We start from the raw sequence: 21,892 nt of genomic DNA on the forward strand, positions 1-21,892 counted from the left end.
GCTCTTAAACCATAGAGTCTCTGCTCTGCTCCATCAAGGCCTACTGCATACTCTGCTCATTGTTGGGAACCTCTTCCCTATTCCCTCTTTCCCACCACCTTGGTGGCTTTAGCAAAGTAGCTCTGAGGGTGGTCCCCGTAGGGGCTGCCCATTCTCCACCTCCCTGCTGCGTGGGTCAGAGGCAATGCCCACCCAGGGCTGAGTGGAAAGTGCCTGGCAGTCTCCCCATGCCTGACTGACCAGAGAATTGAGAAACTCTGGCAGGGCATGGAGCATCTTTTTCCTCACAACTTCCCCACCCCCACCCCTTTTATTTTATTTTGTTCCCAACAGAGAGCCTCATGGAAGAAGGAGGGAATTGAGTCCCACAGGTTGTCCTTTGGCTTCTAAATGTATACAGAGGCACACACATACACCCCACTGAATAAAATGTAATAGAGACATAAAGGAAGTGTTATCAGAGCTCTGAAGTATGCATTTGAGCTACTTCTACCGTTCTCCATGTTAGTGATGAAAGTTACTCTACTATGTTAGAGAATCCAATAAGATTTTAGAACAGTAACTTAACAGTCTGAACTGTTATATCCAGGTCTCATTCATCCCATAAAGAAAGTTTGTCTTGTAGGCAACTCTCACAATCATCTTTGTTACTTCACTGATTATCTGCTGGTAGTATTTATGGATGTTGTTGTGCTAAAATCAATCAACCATTTGCTAAATTACTTATTACATAATTGAGTTGTTTTTTTAGTTAAATGATTGTCAGTCTACTTTTAGTTATAGCACATTATGGCCCAATGTCTTTCTACATAGAAATAAATAGTTTAACATCAGAAATAGCAGGAGCAGTCTTTTGGTTCTGATGTCACTACAGAAGCTAGACTAATGCTGGCAAGTTTGAGAAACATTAATATCCTTTAAATTTGCTCTCCAGATCTCAAGAAATTGAGGGAACCTGGATTTGACACACAACTGCAAGATCCTAGAACAAGGACAGATGGTTTTTAAAAAAGATCCAAGAGATAGTATTACTTACCTGTCCCTCAAAATTATAGAGAGAGACAATGCTTGGCAATCGTTTCTACTTCTGGCTGAGTAGATAACACCAAAGTAAAGAATGATGGTGATATGATTGTGATTCATACGTGAAACAAACCAGTCTTCGTACTCCTGACAAAGAAATTTGAACTAAGCTACTATAATCACGTGCATCAAGTGAGATTTACCTGGCCCTTCCCATTTTTATTTTATTTTATTTTATTTTATTTTATTTTATTTTATTTTATTTTTTTGACATGGAAGTTGACAGGGAGGATAGGTATGAAAGTATACGACTCTCATATTGTTCATTCTTCAGCAACTGACCTAAAACAGATTCTGCCACAGAAAGAAAGACTTCCTAGTGAAGCAAGAAATTTTGAATATTGTGGGGAAGTGGTAGTTTTAGATGCTGCAGTTTGATTGCATGGGGGATTAGAAAGATCAGAGAATTGATTATCTTTTAAACCATGTTAAGGGAGAAAATGTAATATTGCTGAGTGAATTGAATATTGAAAAAATAATCAAGGTGTCTTGAAAAGACTATAATTTTGTAGTCTGAATTCTTAAACTGTATTATAATAGCCTGGAAAGATACATTGCATATTAGCATATGAAGATATGTTGCATATTAGCATCTGAAGATAATTTTGAGGCTTATGCTTTATAAGATGTATGTGACATTTTCTCGGGTCTCAGTCTGGTTCTTCCCTGTATCTTCAAGAAGAGCTGCTAATAATTATATTTCAACACTGTCATAGAATTGATACAAAATATTATTAATTTACCTGAAAATGTCTGGCAAGTTTTCATAAGCAAAGATATCAGGGCCTCTTAGACAATTTTTTTTTTTAATTTACAAAGGAAGCAGAAATAACAGCTTGAATGGAACTTAAATAGTGGTATATGTTTTTAAGTGTTCTTTCATCAACATTTTAAAAAAGTTATAGGCAAGCATGAGTTATTCAGAAAAGTGACCTCAAATTCAAATGGATGTATGTCAAAAAAGAATGTGAGTTAAACTGGAAAGTTATCAAATACAACTGAAATTAAAAAAAATAGAAAGCAAAGAAAAAAAGAGAAAAACAGAACAGGATAATGTGAAATTGAGAAATTGAAGGATAATGGACCAGTGGTTATCAAAGCTATTTGTTAATAATAATGCAAAGATTATTTTAATATAAAAGCTTTCTACTAAAGCTGTTGAAAGTAAAATATCATTATTGGTTTATTTTGTTGGTCTAAAGGACAGAAACTTTAAGTTACAAATTATAAACATTTTCATTTCACAAAATATCAGAATATGAGTTTTACTTTAGAAATATATATTATATATATAATATAAATTATCAATTGGTTTTTGGTAAGGGACAGTGTTAGAGTCTACCCAGGATTGCTACAAAGAATAAGAAAGGGACAAGGAACCTGTTCATAAAAGTAGTTTATGAGGGAAAGATTTATTTTAAAGTATGTTTGAAATCTATTATTTATCTGAGAACATTTGTATATAAAGATTACCATATAAAATGATAAAAATCTAGAAAGTTGAAATAGAATATTTAGCACAATTGAAAACAATATTAATATTACATTACTATACTGTTATATATACATTTATGCTAATATTGAGAAAACATAATTTTGAAATTCAAAGAAAATAGTTATGAATGGATGATGAAAGGAGACATCTTCACCCACTCTTCTATCTATGGAGTGGCATTTCTTAGCCACAAATTCACTATTGAATAGCAGTTAAAACAAATATTTAGATAAAGACATTTGAGATTTTGAATATTTTTATGCATGTTGATGTAACTGTACCACTGTACATTATATGCATTTATTTGAAAATAAATTAATAGTGGAGAAATAACATCACACCTACTCTCTGAGGCTTCCCCATTTGTAGGGTTAGGCAGAGCAGAGATGATAGATCTTTACCATACCTTCAGTCCCAGCAGAGGGGCTTCTGCCTACATGGAGCTCTGCAATCAATAAGCACAGCAGGAAATCTGATTTGGGGTGGCAGCTGGCCTTTGAGAAAGGAAGCACTTGAGAGCAGGCAGCAAGGCTTCCAAGTGAGTTATCCTAAAGAAATATCAGCCAGAAGACAGTCAGATAAAAACAAGAGAAGGGAATTGTCCTCTAGAATCAGCAAGGGAAAGCACAAGGCTTTCATTAGCACTTGGCTCAGCCTTTAAGAGTATTTGTTGTTGTTATACCAGACTACAGTTCACAGTTCAGTTTTTAGCATCCATATCTGGTGGCTTATAACCATGTAACTCCATGCCCAGGGTATCTGCTGCTGGGTGTCTGTGGACATCTTCACAAACATTCACATAAAACCCATACACTTATACATTTAACATTTTAATTAGTAATTTTAATTTGTCTCACAGTATCTGTGGTACGCATTGCTAACCTAGAATTTAAGCTGAACTGAAAATATTTTACTATACTTTATTATTTAAATTTTATACACTATATTTTGGAGTTTTCTCCTTTCAACCACGGGCCCCAGATCCTTCCTCCATATCCACTTGATTTCAAGTTCCTTCTCTCTCTCAAAATAAAAACAAAATAAAACAAAAATCCCAAAGTTTAAAATCAAATAAAACAAACAACAAATGAAGAACAACCAAAAAAAGGTTACAAAATTACCAAAATTTAAAAAAAAAAAAAATTAAACAAAAAACCCACAAAATAAAACTAGGGAGTTAGGTGTTGCTCAACGACTCCTGGACAAGAGGTTTGCCCTTTATTAAATGTTCCCTGTTTATTTATTTAGTTTTGTGCTCCGTGACCTTATCTTCTGCCATTCTTTTCTCGACCTTGAGTCTATTTACAGTTGCGCAGTCATGTCCCCAGTTTCCTATGGAATTCTAAAGTGAAGTCAAAGCTAGCTTCATTAGGCGTGCTTTCTACAGATCGCCACAGTTTTGCCACTGTCTGACAAGAAGTTTTCTTTACTGTTCACATCTGTGTAGAAAATTTATAAATTTTCTGGTGGAGATGGCGCTATGGATGAAAACAATGCAGGCTACTTAAGCTTTAAGGCCAAGTGAATGCCCATAAAATGACAAATATCACGCACATGGGGTGTTTCAGGATAGTACTTCCAGTGAGGTATGGATGAGGTCACAAAACAGAGGTTAGTACTAGAATAAAACAGATACAAATGGAAAAGAAGAAAGATTTCACACACATCTTCATGCTTCCACATTATTAAACATAAGGTCAGTTGAAGAATGTCCCTTTTGTAGCACTATATATGAAAAATATACAATAATGTATATCATTAATCCTTTCACATAAACACGTAAACAGCATTCTCTTTTAATTAACGTGGCTTACGTGAAAAATTATCTCCTCTTCTGTTTCCTCCACCCTAACTTTAATGTTTCTGTAGAGATTTTGATCAAAAGTATCTCATTTTGACTTCTTAAACAAAGGGATTAAAATATTTCTCTACATCAATATATGAATAGAAATCTTCCTTTCCAAGTGTCAAACACAAAATTATAGAGTGCTTAGAGTCCTGATTTAGCGGCCTGGAGAGATGGCTCAGCAGTTAAGAGCATTGACTACTCTTTCAGAGGTCCTGAGTTCAATTCCCAGCAACCACATGGTGGCTCACAACCATCTGTAATGGGATCTGTTGCCCTCTTCTGGTGTATCTGAAGATAGCTACTGTGTAGTCATATACATAAAATAAAATATTTTTTTAAAAAATTAAATAAGAATACTGATTTAGGAGATGCAATTTCTAAGATTTAATATCTTTTAGAAGATATTTTTACTTACATGTGTTTGTCTATATGTATATATGTCATGTTTGTGAAGGGCATCAAATCGACTGGATCTGTATTAACAGATGGCTCTTTGCTTCATATATGGAGATGGGAACTGAACTCTGGTCCTCTGAAAGTTTCACAAGGCCATTAACCATTGAAATATACCTTCAGCCTGAGGATGTATTTCTCTAACATTGATTCCATTGCAGACATGGAAGCTCTTGGAACATCATAATTCAGTTGAATGCTATTGCTGTCTTTTGTTTTGTGACACTATCTTCATTTGATGACCAGTGTTTGTCTGCCATATCATCATCTTCCATTTGTAGGCTTTGACTGCATGGCTGAAATGATATGTTAGTTTAAATTAGTCAAATAAAATCGACATGTGATCTATGCATGCAGAGTTTAGAGAGGATGTGTTAATATATGTTTCACTAAGTTAATAGAAATCATAAGTACAGCTCACATAAATATCATTGTTACAGCTCTGATTGTTTTACTACAGTTTTCTCAACTCCTTTTTATCATCTGATTTTGCAGAACTGTCTTTTTCCAAGGATTAAGTAACTGAGCTGTGAAATTAGTTGTTGTTCACTGTATATGCATCAGATGCAATTAGAATGGAGGGGGCAAGGGAAAATAACTCTCTCTTGAAACGTCAGTGTGTTGAAATCCTGGGAAATGCTTAGTGAAAATAATAAAATGAGTGCAAGGAAATGTCTTTTATGCAACTCATAATTTTAACCCTTGGAATCCTGCCATAATATTTTATGAAGGCAGATAACTTACTGAGACTCAACAAGAAATTAGACTCTATATTCGAACAAGAATGCCATTTGCAGTTAATCTGCCTCTACTGAAAATTATGAAGGTGATCAATAATTATGATCTTCCTTTAAGTGATCGCAAGGGAATTCCAGAGAGATACTGTTCTTTGGGAAACAGTGTCAGGAGCTTAGTCAAGTATTCTGAAGGCTGGGATGATTATGGACTTGTCAAATTTTCAGTTCTTGGAAGTATTGTCTTTAAAAATATATAATTATCATTGCATACAATATGTTTGCTTAGCAGATTAATGTGCATATATGTGGATTATTTTTCCTAGTTCTAAGTGTTAGATTTTTCTTTCTTATTTTTCATTAGTTAATTTATTTATGAATTCACTTTACATAAAATCACACATACCCTTTTCTCTCATTCCCCACTCACATAATCCCTCCCCACAAACCTTTCTCTGAGGAGAAAGCCCCGACTGGTATCCATCCATCGTAGCATATCAAGTCACTGAGAGAATAGGCATATCTTCTCCAACTGAAGCAAAACAAGGCAACCCAGTTTAGGATACACAGGCAGGCAACAGATTCAGGTACTGTCCCTGGCCTAGGTGTTAGGGGACCCTCATGAAGACCAACCTGCACATCTGTTACACATGTTTGGATAGTGTATTAGTCAGGGTTCTCTAGAGTCACAGAACTTACAGATAGTCTCTATATAGTAAAGGAATTTATTGATGACTTACAGTCTGCAGTCCAAATCCCAACAATGGTTCAGTAGTAGCTGTGAATGGAAGTCCAAGGATCTAGCAGTTGCTGAGTCCCACACGGCAAGAAGGCAAAAGAGCGAGAGCCAGACTCCCTTCTTCCAATGTCCTTATATGGTCCCCAGCAGAAGGTGTAGCCCAGATTAAAGGTGTGTGCCACCACACCTTTAATCTCAGATGGCCTTGGATTCGGAGATCTCCCTGTCTTAATCTTCTGGATTCAATCACCACTGTGTCTCAAGATCTCCATACCAAGATCCAGATCAGAAACTTCTATCTCCCAGCCTCCAGATTAGGTTCACTGGTGAGCCTTCCAATTCTGGATTGTAGTTCATTTCAAATATAGTCAAGTTGACAACCAGGAATAGCCACTACAGGTAGCCTAGGCCCAGCCTATGGTTGTTGCTCTTTGGTTGGTGGTCCAGTCTCTGGGAGATACCAAGGGTCCAGATTAGTTGACTCTGATAGGTCTTCTTGTCCCTATCCTCTTTGGGTTCCTCAATCCTTTCTCTGACTGTCCCACAAGATTCCCCAAGCTCACACTAACGTTTGGCTGTGGAGCTCTACACCTGCTTCCAGGAGCTTCTCAGAGGATAGTTATGCTAGGCTCCTGCCTGCAAGCATAACAGAGGATCATTAATATTGTCCAGAATTAGTTCATGCCCTTGGGATGGGTCACAAGTTGGGCCCGTCATTGGTTGGTCATTCCCTCTTTGTCTACTCCATCTTTGTCCCTGCACATCTTATGGACAAGACATACTTGGGGTCAAAAGATTTGTGGGTGGGTTGGTGTTCTTAGCCTTCCACTGGGTTTCCTGCTTGTCTATAGGAGTTAGCCACTTCAGGCTTTGTATCTCCTATTACTAGAAGTTTCAGCAACACTCACCCCCATAGACTCCCTGGAGCCTCCCCTGCTCCTGGTCTCCGGCATATCCTACAGACACCCATCTACCTCCCACCTTTGTTCTCTTTCCCCTGTTCTCTCTAGACCCATTCCTCTCCCATCCCCGTCCCTGTCCCATTCCTCTACCTATGCCCTCTCCCACACAATTCCCGTTCTCCACCTACTTCTGAGGTTTATTTTATTTCCCCTTCTGAGAGAGATCCTCTCTTGGGCTCTTCCTGTTAATTGGCTTCTTTAGGTGTGTGGATGGCAGCATGATTATCCTGTACTTTATGGTTAATATCCACTTATAAGTGAGAACATGCCATGTGTGTTTTTTCTGGCTTTGGGTTACCTCATTTAGGATGATATTTTCTAATTCTATTCATTTGCCTGCATATTTCATGATGTCATTATTTTTAATAGCTGAGAAGCCCATTCGTTCTTCAATTGAGGGACATATGGGATGGGTTGTTTCCAATTTCTAGCTATGACAAATAAAGATGCTATGAATATAGTTGAGCAAGTGTCCTTGTGGTATGGTGGAGTATCTTTTGAGGATATGCTCTGGAGTGGTACAGTTGGATCATGAGATATAACTGTTCCAGGTTTTCTGAGAAATCACCAAGTTGATGTCCAGAGTGGTTATATAAGCTTGTCCTCCCTCCAGGGATGTATGAGAGTTCTCCTTACTCCACATTCTCAACAGCATGTGCTGTTGGTTGAACTTTTCATCTTAGCCACCCTGATGGGTGTAGAGTAGATTTTATTTGCATTTTCCTGATGAATTAAGACTGTGAACATTTGTAGACATTTGAGATTCCTCTGTTGAGAATTCACTGTTTAGTTCTATACCTTCTTGATTTAACTCTACTCTCAATGATTTTGTCACTTCCATGTCAATATTTTTATTGCTCTCTGTCATGGGCAGTGGATGCAATAAATATGCAGAAATAAGTATCTAATATGTTGAAATAAATAGGTAGTTAGTGGAGTGGAAAATTCCATGGAGTAACTGAGTGTGCTAGAGTGGGTCTGCATGTAGAATGTCTTCTAAAGAGAATAGCTATATGAAAGAAAGAGCCAAGTCAGAACTTTCCAAAATCAAGTTTGCTTTGACTTTTTATACAATGAATTTTAATGGAATTGATAAAGTGTTTAAATTAGATATTAATTTTAAGAAGTATTTTGTAAGAGATTCTGAGCATCTTACATTATTTAAGGACAAACTAGAAAAAGACTTATTGTCTTATCATTAACATTTTGAATTATTGGACTTTAAATGTTTTTCTTATTTTAATATTGATTACAATATATATTAAGGCATGTTTTATCTTTTCATGTCGTTTCACTAATAACAAAGCATAGCAAGGCAATTTTGTGCTCCAATCAGAAATTTCCAGCTGGGATCACATTACTAAAGTCTGTCATTTAGAATGACTTCATTTATACTACCTCAGTCTTTCTTTTTGCTATTTTATTTTATTTATTTTATTTTATTTGCTATTATTTTGTTATTATTAACATTGTTTCCTGAATTCTACCTGAAGGAACTATGGAATTGTAATATTTTGAAGTTATAAATTATATATTTGGGTGTGTATAAAACATGTCAACAACATTTAAAAATATTTGGATAAATATGAGTTATGAGACAGACTAAATTACATTTTTTCTACTATTTGTCAGAGGGCCTTTTATCATAGATTATGGTACAACAGACTGCTGAGGTTAAACTGATAGAAAATGAAACTTTAATTAAATCATAGGTTGGATGAGTACAGTAACAAATGCTTTGCATATACTTTTTAAAATATTTTTATGGAAGGTGCAATGGCACAATTTTCTCAAAGGGTGAATTTTTCAAGCAAAACAGAGTGGTCTGTGTATATGAAGATAAGTTTAGTCTTATATTAAAATTTCAGGGTTGTTAATATGAATATTTTAGGCATATAGTTTGCATGAAAATTTATTCTCATTTGCTGCTCAAGTGACCATAGTTATAACAAAGTTCATATGTGACCGTATATGTTACTAGGATCTTGAACCTCTCAATCACTTGTAGGAATGTACTCATTTATCACTAACATTAATGCTGATATTGAATAAAGCATAGTGATAAAGAAAATGTTTTTCTTCATTGTATTTTCATTTGTAAGTCATACCTTGTTGTTTTCCTTTTTGTTTGTTTTATTGAATAGTAGTGGTTAACTTACTGGCAATTTGGTCTCAAATCATATTTTAACAATAACTGCTTTGATGTCAAATTTTCATGTATGCTTATGACATTTACTATTATCTACATTGAATCACTTCATCCATATCTAGTAACTTTAGTAGTAGATAATTTAATTGATAAAGAAGATACAGGGACATCAGATGTCTTATATTGGTTGCATTCAAGTTTGTGAAATCTGCTGTTAGAGGTTGCAGAAGAATGAAAAGAGCGTGAATGTATACTTGGACACTGACTGGTCTGGGACTTTGCAGGATACCCTAGATTCTCAATTACTGAAGCAGTTGTAAGCATATACTCCGTTAGAAAGTATAAATGAAATGCGGATGATAAGGCACAACTGGCAATATTTTGGAATGGATTTTCTGCCATCTATAGAAGAGTGTTGCTTTCCTTAGTGAGGGGCCTGGGTCTGGTTATACTTTTCTAGTCTCACATTTCCTGAGTTCAGTATTTATATGATTTTGTAGAAAGTATTTTTAATTACTTGTCCCTTCATATCCTCCTTCTCAATTTCTGCCATTATAAGCTGTGATTGTGCTGTCCTAGTCAAGTACAATGTGATCCTTGATCTGCCATTCATAGTAGAATACAAATCTGAGTCCTTAGTATTTCAGTAAATTAATTACTTTTTCTAAAATAATAAGTATAAAATATATTCTATTCTGCAACTGTGTGTGTGTGTGTGTGTGTGTGTGTGTGTGTGTGTGTGTGTGTAACTGCTCCCTGCCCCATATGTCATTTCATTTCTGAGTCCAGGTTACAGAACAAGAAGCTCCCATCTGGGACTGCCATTTGCATGGCTTGTAAAAGACTTGGCAGAATCACACAATGACTCCCTAAGCCTTTGCTTGGATGAAGATCATTCATTTTCATGTGTCAGAGTAGCTCACATAGCTAGACACTACATTAATTTGGCATGAATTTTTACTTGTCCAGTAGGAGTTATAGACATTCATATCACAAAGAATCAGAATGTATTATTACTTCACATGATGGTAGATAGAAAGGGATATTTGTCTTCTAGAATGCACATTTGTTGATCAAATCTACTTTGTGAACTGGAGCTTTAATTTATTTTATATTAAATGTCTACGTATTCCAGGTGAAGAATTATCAGTGTGTCTAGTAACAAACAAGTTTTAAACATATACTGCTGTTTAAGTGGAAGATGCAGATTCAGAACCTCTAAGAGAACTGATGGAGACGTGAAACTAAGCATCCCTTCCTGCAAGAGGTATTTCATCCTTGTTTCACCCCACGTAAGTCATAGGACTCCTTTTCCACCATGAATAAAAGACTTAAACAGGAACAAAAAAGGCAAGAGATGTAAAGTTAAATAATGGAAAGTAATAAATGGCTCTTCATAGATGAGGAATCAATTGATCATGTTAAAAATGTTAGGTTAGGAGGCAGAGGCAGGCGGATTTCTGAGTTCGAGGACAGCCTGGTCTACAAAGTGAGTTCTAGGACAGCCAGAGCTATCCAGAGAAACCCTGTCTCAAAAAAAAAAAATGTTAGGTTAGTGAGGATCAGGCTTTAATACTGAAGGTATTATGTTAGACTCACCTGCTTTGACACTTCTTGAATTTAGGTTCATTTTTGATAGAAGTTTTTCTTCACTCTTGAGATTCTTATCCTCTGTTTCAGAAAACAGAATTTCATTCATTCTCCCTAAATTATGTATTCTTTGAATCCTATTCAAGCTATTCTCACTCCCTGAATTTTCCTTTGCTTTTCACTATGTCATCAGGGTATCTTTTTACAATCTAAATTTCCCTTCAGTTTCATACATCTTTTTGTCTTAGCTGTTATAACTCATAGTTTAATAGTCTGCATTTTGATATCATCAACAACTGTTGTATATAAGGGTATTGGATACCAGTCTGTGGTATGGATCAGTGGGGAAAAAGTTCTGCCAAGCAAGACATAAATCCAAAACTGTGCACAAATAGTGAAGGCCTGGAAGTTTCCAGGCTTTCAAATGGAGTCTTCATGGAAAATAAACCAATCTGCCATTCCTTCAGGAGGAGAGACTATATATACAGCCCTTAATTAGTCTTGTTAAGGTAATTTACAGTACAAGAAATATGGTCCACTGGGGGTGGGTAGGAAGGAAGGAAGGAAAGAAAGATGAAAGAGAGAGGGAGGGAGAAAGGGAGAGAGGGAGAAAGGAAGGAAGGAAGGAAGGAAGGAAGATTGGTGTCTTGGTTATAAAACCTATGGAAAAATTTCCCACCAAAAACCTGTCATCTTTTAATTCTAACCAACTCCAAAACATTCCATGACACAAGATTAAGTATTCATGCCTCAGACATTGGATTTGGAACAGGATGAAAAGAAAACATCGGGAATGTTTTATGGCATTTTAAATGCCATTCTCTTTAAGCTAGAATTGTTATTTTACAGAAGAAATATTAAATTCCCATCTAATTTACAAATCCATTGCATGGATGAAAAGGTGAAAGGCAGCCTAACTCTCAAGTTTATAACTCGAGAGAAAATTGCCACACACCCACTCTCCTTACATCAAGGTGGCTAAGGCGGAAGGTCATAATGTGAAAGACAGGAGGCTACATTTTATGACCCAATGTAAGTCTTTTGACTGAGTTGTTTTGTTTTAATTAGAAATATTCTTTTTTTTGGGGGGGGGAGGGTTTCGAGACAGGGTTTCTCTGTATAGCCCTGGCTGTCCTGGAACTCACTTTGTAGACCAGTCTGGCCTCGAACTTAGAAATCTGCCTGCCTCTGTCTCCCAAGTGCTTGGCTTACCAACAGCTGTACATAAATGATGAAAACTAACTTTTCTCAATGGTTCCTAGATACTATTTTAAATCAACACAGAATTATTTCTTTTGGTTTTTTTTCTGTTATTTGTTTGTTTGTTTTAAGGACACTGGGTGTGTGGAGTTCCCCACTAAGGACTTTTTTTTTCTTTGTCCTTATTCCTTTACATGAATGGTGCCAGCAAAGGCTTTAGTCCTAGTTCACAAGCGAGTCTGAAAATACAAACACTGACCTTCATCCTAATGTGATCAGTATGTGCTGTCATCACTCATGAGATGACATAACAGCTGTTTGATAACTGACTACAATCAATCTTCCTCACTTGCCTGATTCAGCAAGCTGATTGCTTTGAAGTCTTTCTATCAGAGAGAAATGATTGCATTCTGGGAGTTGGTTTTATGCTGCATCACTTTTCAGGATTCTGACAGAATTGTTAATAAAGCAATAGAATGTATAGTTGAGCCTGATTTAAATAAATATACCATTAAAATGCTATTCCAAATCAAAATCAGGCTTGGAGAATTTGGTGTTAGTATCTTACCATGATCCCAAGTATCTTTGGTTTCTTACCATTAGTTACTTACCTAATATTAGTAACTTCCCATGATCAGCTGGCATGGGGGCTCATGCTTATTAATTTACACCAAGACAATGTTGCAGAAGGATGAGTTAAAGGCCAACTTGGGCTACATAGTGTGTTCTGCTGGCTAACATAATGAGCATCTTTTGAAATCAAAAGAGGGATGTGGGAGTGGGGAGAAGAAGAAAATGAAATTTATAATGTATGAATTAGAAGACAACGTTCAAATAAGAATAAAACAATGCTATTTTACACACCTATTTAAAATTAGCCTTTTAAAGCTTATATGAAAAGAGAAATTCAGTAAAAAAATAATGTTTCGTAAGACATAAAATTCAGGCAAAGGTAGATGTATGGCACTGTTTGACGTCAAATTTTATTTTCTTTGCCTTTGGTACTAGAGAGAATAATGTTTTTGAGTAATATGGTACTTCACATTTCCTTATGTCCCTGCTAAATATTCTGTGCACTTGGAAATTAATAAATATAGGTATCAAGTGACAATTTGTGCATTACTGATAGTACTAATAGAGAGTGTAGAGTGAGTGACCACCCAGAAATTAGGGACTTGGGCCAGACATGTACTTCCTCAAATCTCAGAAAGATGAGATCTTCAACAGCCTTCAAGACCCTACTCAGGTCCAGGCATGTAATTATCTTGAATGTTCCACTAGGTGGTGCTGAAATTGGCTTATATGTCTGAACATAGACACCCCTGAGTCTTATAGTATAAATACTCTTATACTCATACAAACTTAAGTCAGATCCTGTTAAGTTGCTTGTGATACTAGTAAAATTTAAAAATATGCTACTTTCCCGTAACAGTTCATACTGTAGTAAACTTCTGCTATGTCATTTTATATGGTTTAATCTCTTAAAATTGAATAGACTTTTAAAAACTGAATGGAGAATTTTTATAAATGTAGAATCCGAGTTTTTAATTGTTACCATTTTCTTTCATCAGTTTTTCTTGCAGCAGGAAATGATTTTAAAATAGTGTCTGTGATATTAAGGCTACACAAAGAGTAATGGCAACTGATCAATACTGTTATGTTGCTGATAAAATAATGTTATTGTTTTTTTTTTTTTCAGGTGAAATGTCAATTACATGTTCACTCTATCACAAGAGAAGCTATTATCTCCCAAGTCTGGTGAAATAGTTTGGTAAGAATTTCCTAACACATTTACAAGTTTTATTCTTAATAAATTTTTTCTTTGACAATTTCACACATCTATATAATTACCTTCTTCTACCTGATTTTGTCTTCTACCTTTGCCAGCTCCTGTCTCCTACCCTGTGAAGTGTATTAATGGTTGTCAACTTGACATCTGGAATGAACTACAATCCAGATAGGGAGGGCATACCTGTGGGAGATGTTTGATTAGGTTTGAAGTGGGTGAATCCACTTCTAGTCTAAAATGTTGAGTAAGGAAGACACACAGCTTTAATCCAGGTTTTGCTACCACATCCACTTCTTCACTAGCATTAGAGAACTTACTTCTATGGATTTCTATTATATACTGAAGACCAGATAAGACTTTCACATTTGTGAACAGAGCAAATACTGAATTCTTGGACTTTCTGTTCACAGTCAGCTATTGTTGGATTAGCTAGACTGCAACCTTAAAGTTATTTAGTAAATTCACTATATATTTGTTCTGTAATACTAAAGGACCCTGACTAATCCATCCCTGTTCCTCAATATCTCTTTCCCATATTCATGACTGTCTTCCAGTTTCACAAGAACTTTACATGTAAACATGAACTTGAACCTACATTTTGGACCTTGGTGGGCTCACTTGTGAATATTGGATACTATTCCTCCCTGTTTTCCAGAACCTATTAGTTGCCAATATTATTACACTAAGTGGTAAGGATCCATGAGTACATTTCTCCAACAATAACTACTGTAGGAAGGGAAAGTTTCTGTAGACCCAGTGCCAATATCCAAAGATGCTGTGAATGTGTGATTAACTGGACCATATCGTGCTTAGAAGATGATTTTCATAGCCCCTTTTCCTGTAGTCCTATTCTACTAGTTCTCCATCTCCACTTCTGCAATATTCCATTAGCCCTAAGAAGGTATGATAAGTGCTTTATTTAGAACCAAACGATCAACCATTCTTTATTCTCAGCATCTTGTACAGTATTGGGTCTCTACCTTTATCTCAGTTTATTGCAAAGTCAGGCTTGACTAAATGAAGTTGAACCTTGTTTGTTGCTATAATTATATGTAGTTGGAATGAAATTTGATATTTTGTCAATATAGCTAAGCAACAGTAGTAAATTTTTCTCAGAGCTTAGAACTTCTTTAGTCATAGGTATAAGCCTCAGAGACTGGTGGGTTAGTTACTCTTGCAGTAATTGCACCACTAGTGCTCCAGTGGGCACATTCTACCTGGCAATTTGCTATTATAGTTTATATCTGTTCACATAGAGTTCAAAACTGTCAGAAATTATTGTTTTCTTTCCATTTTATTGACTAGGGAGTACATCACCATTTACTAATTAGTACCATATACACACAGCAATTTTACCTAAGGATACCTTCAGTTAGTTCCTCTTCTTTATTTTTAACTGTGAATTTGCTGTGCATATTTTATTATCGTTATCATCATCATCATCATCATCATCATCATCATCATCATCATTTTATTTATTTACATTCCAGTTGTTATCTCCCTCGGTCACTTCTCCCACAGTTCCTCATCCCATTCTTCCTCCCCTTGCTTCCAAGAGGGTGCTCCCTGCCAACCAGGCCTCCTTCTTCCCTGAGGTCTCAAGCCTCTTGTGGATTAACCACATCTTCTCCAACTAAATGGACCAGGCATACCTCTGCTGTATTTGTGCCAGGGGTCTTGGAATGACCAGGGTATACTCCTGGTACTCCTCGTTGGTGGCTCAGTCTCTGGGAGCTCCCTAGGGCCTGGGTAATTAACATTGAGATCGCTGGTCTTCCTATGGGGTCACTCTCTCCTTCTGCTTCACTCCTTCCCCTAAATCAATCATAGGTGTTCCAGACTTCAGTTCAATGGTTGGGTATAATTATCTGTTTCTCTTTCTGTCAGCAGCTGCTCAGGGATCTCAGAGGACAGACATGCCAGGCTCCCATCTGTAAGCACATTATAGCATCAGTAATAGTATCAGACCTTGGTAACCTCCCATGAAATAGATCCCAACTTGGGACTATCATTGGACTGCCTTTCCTTCAGTCTCTTCTCCATTTTTGTACCTGTAATTCATGTATGACCTTTGGGGTCTGCAGTTAGTTCCTCTTTAATTGTCAGGACCAGTCAAATTTCTGTTACCAATTGCCAAATTTCAATATCAAAATTGTTCTACGTATGTTATAGCTTTTAATGTAGTATAATCTTTGGGGGTTCTGAGAAAAGAATTAAAATATAAATTTCCATCCCTTTAATTCCCCTACCCCACCAGTATAAATCGAACAGTGTCGGGAAAAGGCAATGGTTAATTTATTTGTACTTAGTTTAACCTCTTCAGGCTATTGACACTAGAACTGGCTAATCACAAACTTATTAAGAACTATTAAATTCTCATTAGTGATACCTCTAGGTTACAGCCATGTGGCACAAGTCATCATTTAGTAGTAAATATTAAAGAATATTTATGAAAAGAAGAGAAAGGCATGCTTGCATTATTCAGGAGAAAATACAAGGTTAGAACTTAATTGGTATCAAAAGCAGGTCAGGGGCTAATTATGATCTCAGATCTGTGTAACTTTACCTTCTCAATTCAAGACCTCTAATTGTTTCTGGCAATGCCATGGGCAGGAGCATAAAGTGTTTCCAGAAATATGAGCAGCTTAGAATCATTGTTAAAGTCAGGCTGTCTACACAATTAATAATGTAGTGTAATTTTATCTATAGTAGTTTTCAGATGGTTTGTTATGAGATAAGGTAATATTAATCCATCTGCAAGTGAGAGCCTATATAGATAGGTGAGAATTTAAAGCTGGGATCAAACATATTTATCAATCAATCCATTGATACTTGGAAGTCTATATATAAACTGTAAAATGCCATGTAAATTATTGACATTTCATTTCTTTCTGTACTAAAGAAGAGCAAAATAACAATACACATTGGCAGATGGTACCATTGCAAAGCTGTCTCAAATTATATGCAAAATGTTGTGTCTAATACAACACATCAAGAACAAAGTTAAACTTATGCCATATAAGGCCAGCATGATTTCTTTGTGAATTTTTATTTTAAATTTTCTTTAAGAGATCACATAATAGTACTATATAATCAAAATAGTCAATAACATAGGTGGACATTAAATAGCCATTTAAACTAGTTATAAACTTCCTCAACTTCATTAGTTTTCTTTACATTTTCTACTCTTATAGAAACTATTAGATCTTTTAAATCAAAATAAATTCATTATTTTTAAGTTGAACATTTGTCTTTGATTTGTTTGAATACTTTTCATTAAAATTTTGCTTATATAGAGAATGTTTTATTTACATATGAGGTGATCAAATTAATATATATTTTTATATGTATTCACATACACAAATATAAACACATAATATATATATGTATATATATATGAATATATATATTTAGATAAATAGATAGGTAGATAAATACATGATAGATAGATGATAGAAGCTGAGAATTTAAAGCTGTGATCAAAGCAAATTTTCAGAATTACAAAGACACAGAAAAAAAACCATACAAACTGTTTTGGAAAAGGTTGAAATTCCAAAACTGTTGTCTTTAGATGATCTGTTAAAAATTTACGCTTGAAAGAACTTGCTGAAAGGACACTGATATAGCTATCTCTTGTGAGGCTATGCCAGTGCCTGGCAATTATAGAAGTGGATACCCACAGTCATCTATAGGATAGAACACAGAGACCCCAATGGAGGAGCTAGAGAAATTACCCAAGGAACTGAAGGGGTCTGCANCNCTATAGGTGGAACAACAATATGAACTAATCAGTACCCACAGANCTCGTGTCTCTAGCTGCATATATANCAGAAGATGGCCTAGTCAGCCATCNTTGGGAAGAGAGGCCCCTTGGTCTTGCAAACTTAATATGCCCCATACAGGGGAACACCAGGGCCAAGAAGTGGGAGTGAGTGGGCAGGGTAGCAGGGTGGGGGAAGATATAGGGGACATTTGGAATAGTATTTGAAATATAAATGAAGAAAATATCTAATGAAATAATTTTAAAAAATTATGCTTGATATTAGCTTTTATACTGACATATGACCATTTGTACATCAATGCCTGCACATATTTAAATCTTCTCATCAGTACAATTCTATAGATAAAGTATAGTTCACTGCTCTGTAGCAACACAGAAACTAAAGTATTATCGTGTAAAGTGCCCAGCATTTGTATTAAAACATCTTACTAATAGCAGAAGAGTTATTTAATTTTCTTGATTCTGTTTTGTTTTTTGTTTTTGGGTTTTTTTGTTTTTCTTTTTGTTTTTGTTTTTTGGCCATAAAGTATATTGAGACAGTTAGGGTCTCAGTTAGTGGAGCTATTTCTTTTTAAACCTTATTACAGATGACTTCATAGGAAAATTTTACAGGCTTAATAAATATGATTCTCAATAGACACTAATTTTTGAGAAACATGTTACAAAAATTAAAAAGGTGAACATATCAGTATTATACCATACATTATACATATGTTAAATCACATAACAGAAAATAATCTCTAAAGTTAAAGATTATTCTTTTAAGTTTTAGATCTTTGTCCATATCCTCATTTTTCTTGTGGATGTTTCGTTGTTGAGTGCTAGAAGTTTATAATTTTTTTCTCCTTCATACTTTTAGAATTCCCAGACATTACCTACTCCATGTTAAATCTAGTTGAAGCAGAGAGTTTTATACTGGAAATGTACAGTGTAATGAACTAGAAACATTATCAGTGAGACAGATCCTAAATATTCCAAACATGTAAATAGATGCTTGATATTTAATGATGAACCAAAGATGTGTGTGCATGTGGTTTGCCAGCATGGGTACTGCGTGCTAGAGGACCATGGGGAACAATGCATGCTATTCTTCATGTAATTAATTACATTAAAGGTTACAGAATCTCCAATTTAGAAGATACAGTGCAAGTTCTTTCAGCACTTTACAATTTCAAATACCACATACTTTACAATTTCAAATACTCCTGGACTACAATAAGGACTCAGAATTGGTATTTGTTTTTGCTTATTTGTTAATTCTTCATCCTTAGATTGAATAAGAATATATTTGTATTCTTTGCATCATTTGGTTCAGTTTAGATTGACAGTCTATAAGAGCAAGCTTGTAGAATACACAATAGCTAGCTTCCTGGAACAGCTATGTTAACACATGAATGATTGCCAACCTGGACTCTGCTCATTGTTAAAAATAATAATTAATACTAACACTTTCTTGCATCCCATTACTGACTTGTTCATATATAGTTAATGTTCAGCTGCCTGTTGTTTAAAGCATCCTATTAGAGGATAACGTGAGGATAAGTATGAAACCAAATCTAAAGCTTAGTTTTCTCAGATGTTCACTGGGAAACTTTTTATCTGAACCTTAAAATGACAGCAGATAGATTTTGCGAAGTGAAAATGGATCAATTTGGTCTCTGTTAAAAAAAAAAATTCAACAAAAGTACTTCCAAATGCGTTTTTGAAAAACTGCAATAATTTGAATTATTTTAGTAACTATGATGTTTCTACCAAAAAAAAAAAAAAAAGAAAAAATTCTTGTGTAGCCCTGGCTTTCCTGGAACTCACTCTGTAGCCCAGGATGGCCTTGAACTCAGAAATCCACCTGCCCCTGCCTCCCAAGTGCTGGGATTAAAGGCATGCACCACCACTGCCCAGCTCAAAAAATTATTAAAAGAAATGCTCAATGTAGTTGAAATTGCAAATTTCCCAATTGTCTAAGGAAGGAAACATGGATAATAAGGTGATGATTGTGCCTCATGTCATCTTTCAACTAAAAAACAAAACAAAACAAAACAACAACAACAACAAAAACCCAATAAACTTTGATTTGGGATTTTAATTGTCCCTTTTCTTGTTTGGTTTTATTACATAATTTAAAAGTATTCTTAAAAGCACAGAATATCAGAAAAAGAGAATACTTATCCAAGATTCTAAGACAATAAAATGAATTCTTTCAGGTGAATTTAACTACTCTAAAGTTTAATGATGATATTATCTTCAGGGATTACTGTAGATTTAGACAAATATAAAAATAATATTGTCAGGTAACAGCAGACACTTTATTAAATGTTGCCAACCTGAATATTTGCTGTGACTGAAAATATTAGCAATAAATTACTTGAAAAATTCACACACACACACACACACACACACACACACACACACACATAACACAGGTTGTTATATATAAGCAATTTTCGAAAAAGTATAGAAAGGAATCCTTCGTTTCTGGGGGTTGGCTCTGTGAGATAACAGCCTCACTGCATCTCCAGTACACAATCTTTTCTGAATATGGTTGGAGATATATCTGTCAGTTCCTACTCCAGACACCCATATCTACTCTACCTCTAGAAAATTAGGCCAAAATAAACTTTTTCATAAGTAATTTTTTACATCATAGGCCGTGAAAACAGTAATGGAGAAAGGACAGACATTCTCGGTTAAATTGGGATCGACTGAGATGCTACCAACCCATCTTGAACCTCACAGTCTTTATTAGCTACACATCAGGGAGGTGGATAGATAGACTCGGTAGGTCTCTATAGCCAAGCAGTCTAAGACTGCAAACATTCCAGAGGAGGACCTCGGAGTTGTATGTCTCTGAGTACACTAACAAATTTCATAAACATGTATATTGAGAATGCCCCAGAAAAGCTGTGCTACAGCTCTTGAGTCTAGCCCATTTGGGGAAAAAGAGAGAAAAATGGCTTTCCAAATTGTCCACAAGTGCAAGGCATTTGTCTCTTTGACATGCCCATGCCTCTGCCAACAACACACATTCATTCAGGACATTATCCATTCTTGGATTCCTCAGCTCCATACCATTATGGTGTTGTTTCACAGCAAAAAAAAAAAAGTTACCTATTGTCTTAGTCAAGGTTTCTATTCCTGCACAAACATCATGACCAAGAAGCAAGTTGGGGAGAAAAGGGTTTATTCGACTTACACTTTCACATTGCTGTTCATCACTAAAGGAAGTGAGGACTGGAACTCAAGCAGGTCAGGAAGCAGGAGCTGATGCAAAGGTCATGGAGGGATGTTCTTTACTGGCTTGCCTCCCCTGGATTGCTCAGCCTGCTCTCTTATAGAATCCAAGACTACCAGCCCAGGAATGGCACCAATTGAAAGTGTGGCCTTGTTGGAATAGGTGTGAGCTGGTTGGAATAGATGTGTCAGTGTGGGTGTGGGCTTAAGATCTTTACCTTAGTTGCCTGGAAGTCAGTCTTCCACTAGCAGCCTTTGGATGAAGACATAGAACTCTCAGCTCTGCCTGTGGTATGCCTGCCTGGATACTGTCATTATTTATTCTATAATTATTTTTCAAGTTGGTTGGTATCAGATGTGTTCATATTTTGGCTGTTTGGGATAGTTAGAAACTTTCTCTATTCTGAATGTGATTTTGTATATTCTGACTCAAGTTGACATGTAAACTTCATGTGCATTTCAAGTGTATCTCATGTATGGACTTGTGGAATATCTTAATAATACATTCAATATGATGTGGTATCACCACTATTTTATGCTTACACTTTTCAGAGTTCTCTCAATGAGAAACTCCACAATTAGCATTTGTTTTGATCATATTGGTATACCAGGATAATCTTTACAATCCTTTCTACATGACAGAGCACGCATTCATAATCAAATCAGAACTAGGCAACTTTCAAGGTTCCAAGAGAAATGCATTTTGTAGGAAACATCTTGATAAATTGCTCAAACATTGCTTAAAACCACATGTCACAAAAATATAGGCATATGTACAAATGTGTATTTCTCTCTCTCTCTCTCTCTCTCTCTCTCTCTCTCTCTCTCTCTTCTCTCTCT

At 35.7% G+C, this 21,892-nt stretch overlaps 1 pseudogene; it reads left to right on the forward strand.

The window, feature by feature from the left end:
• LOC110325136 overlaps positions 1–21,892 on the forward strand; it is a 41,174-nt pseudogene that overhangs the window by 17,584 nt on the left and 1,698 nt on the right.

This window comes from Mus pahari, chromosome 8 (assembly GCF_900095145.1).
Source record: "Mus pahari chromosome 8, PAHARI_EIJ_v1.1, whole genome shotgun sequence".
In the NCBI taxonomy this organism is placed as follows: domain Eukaryota; kingdom Metazoa; phylum Chordata; class Mammalia; order Rodentia; family Muridae; genus Mus; species Mus pahari.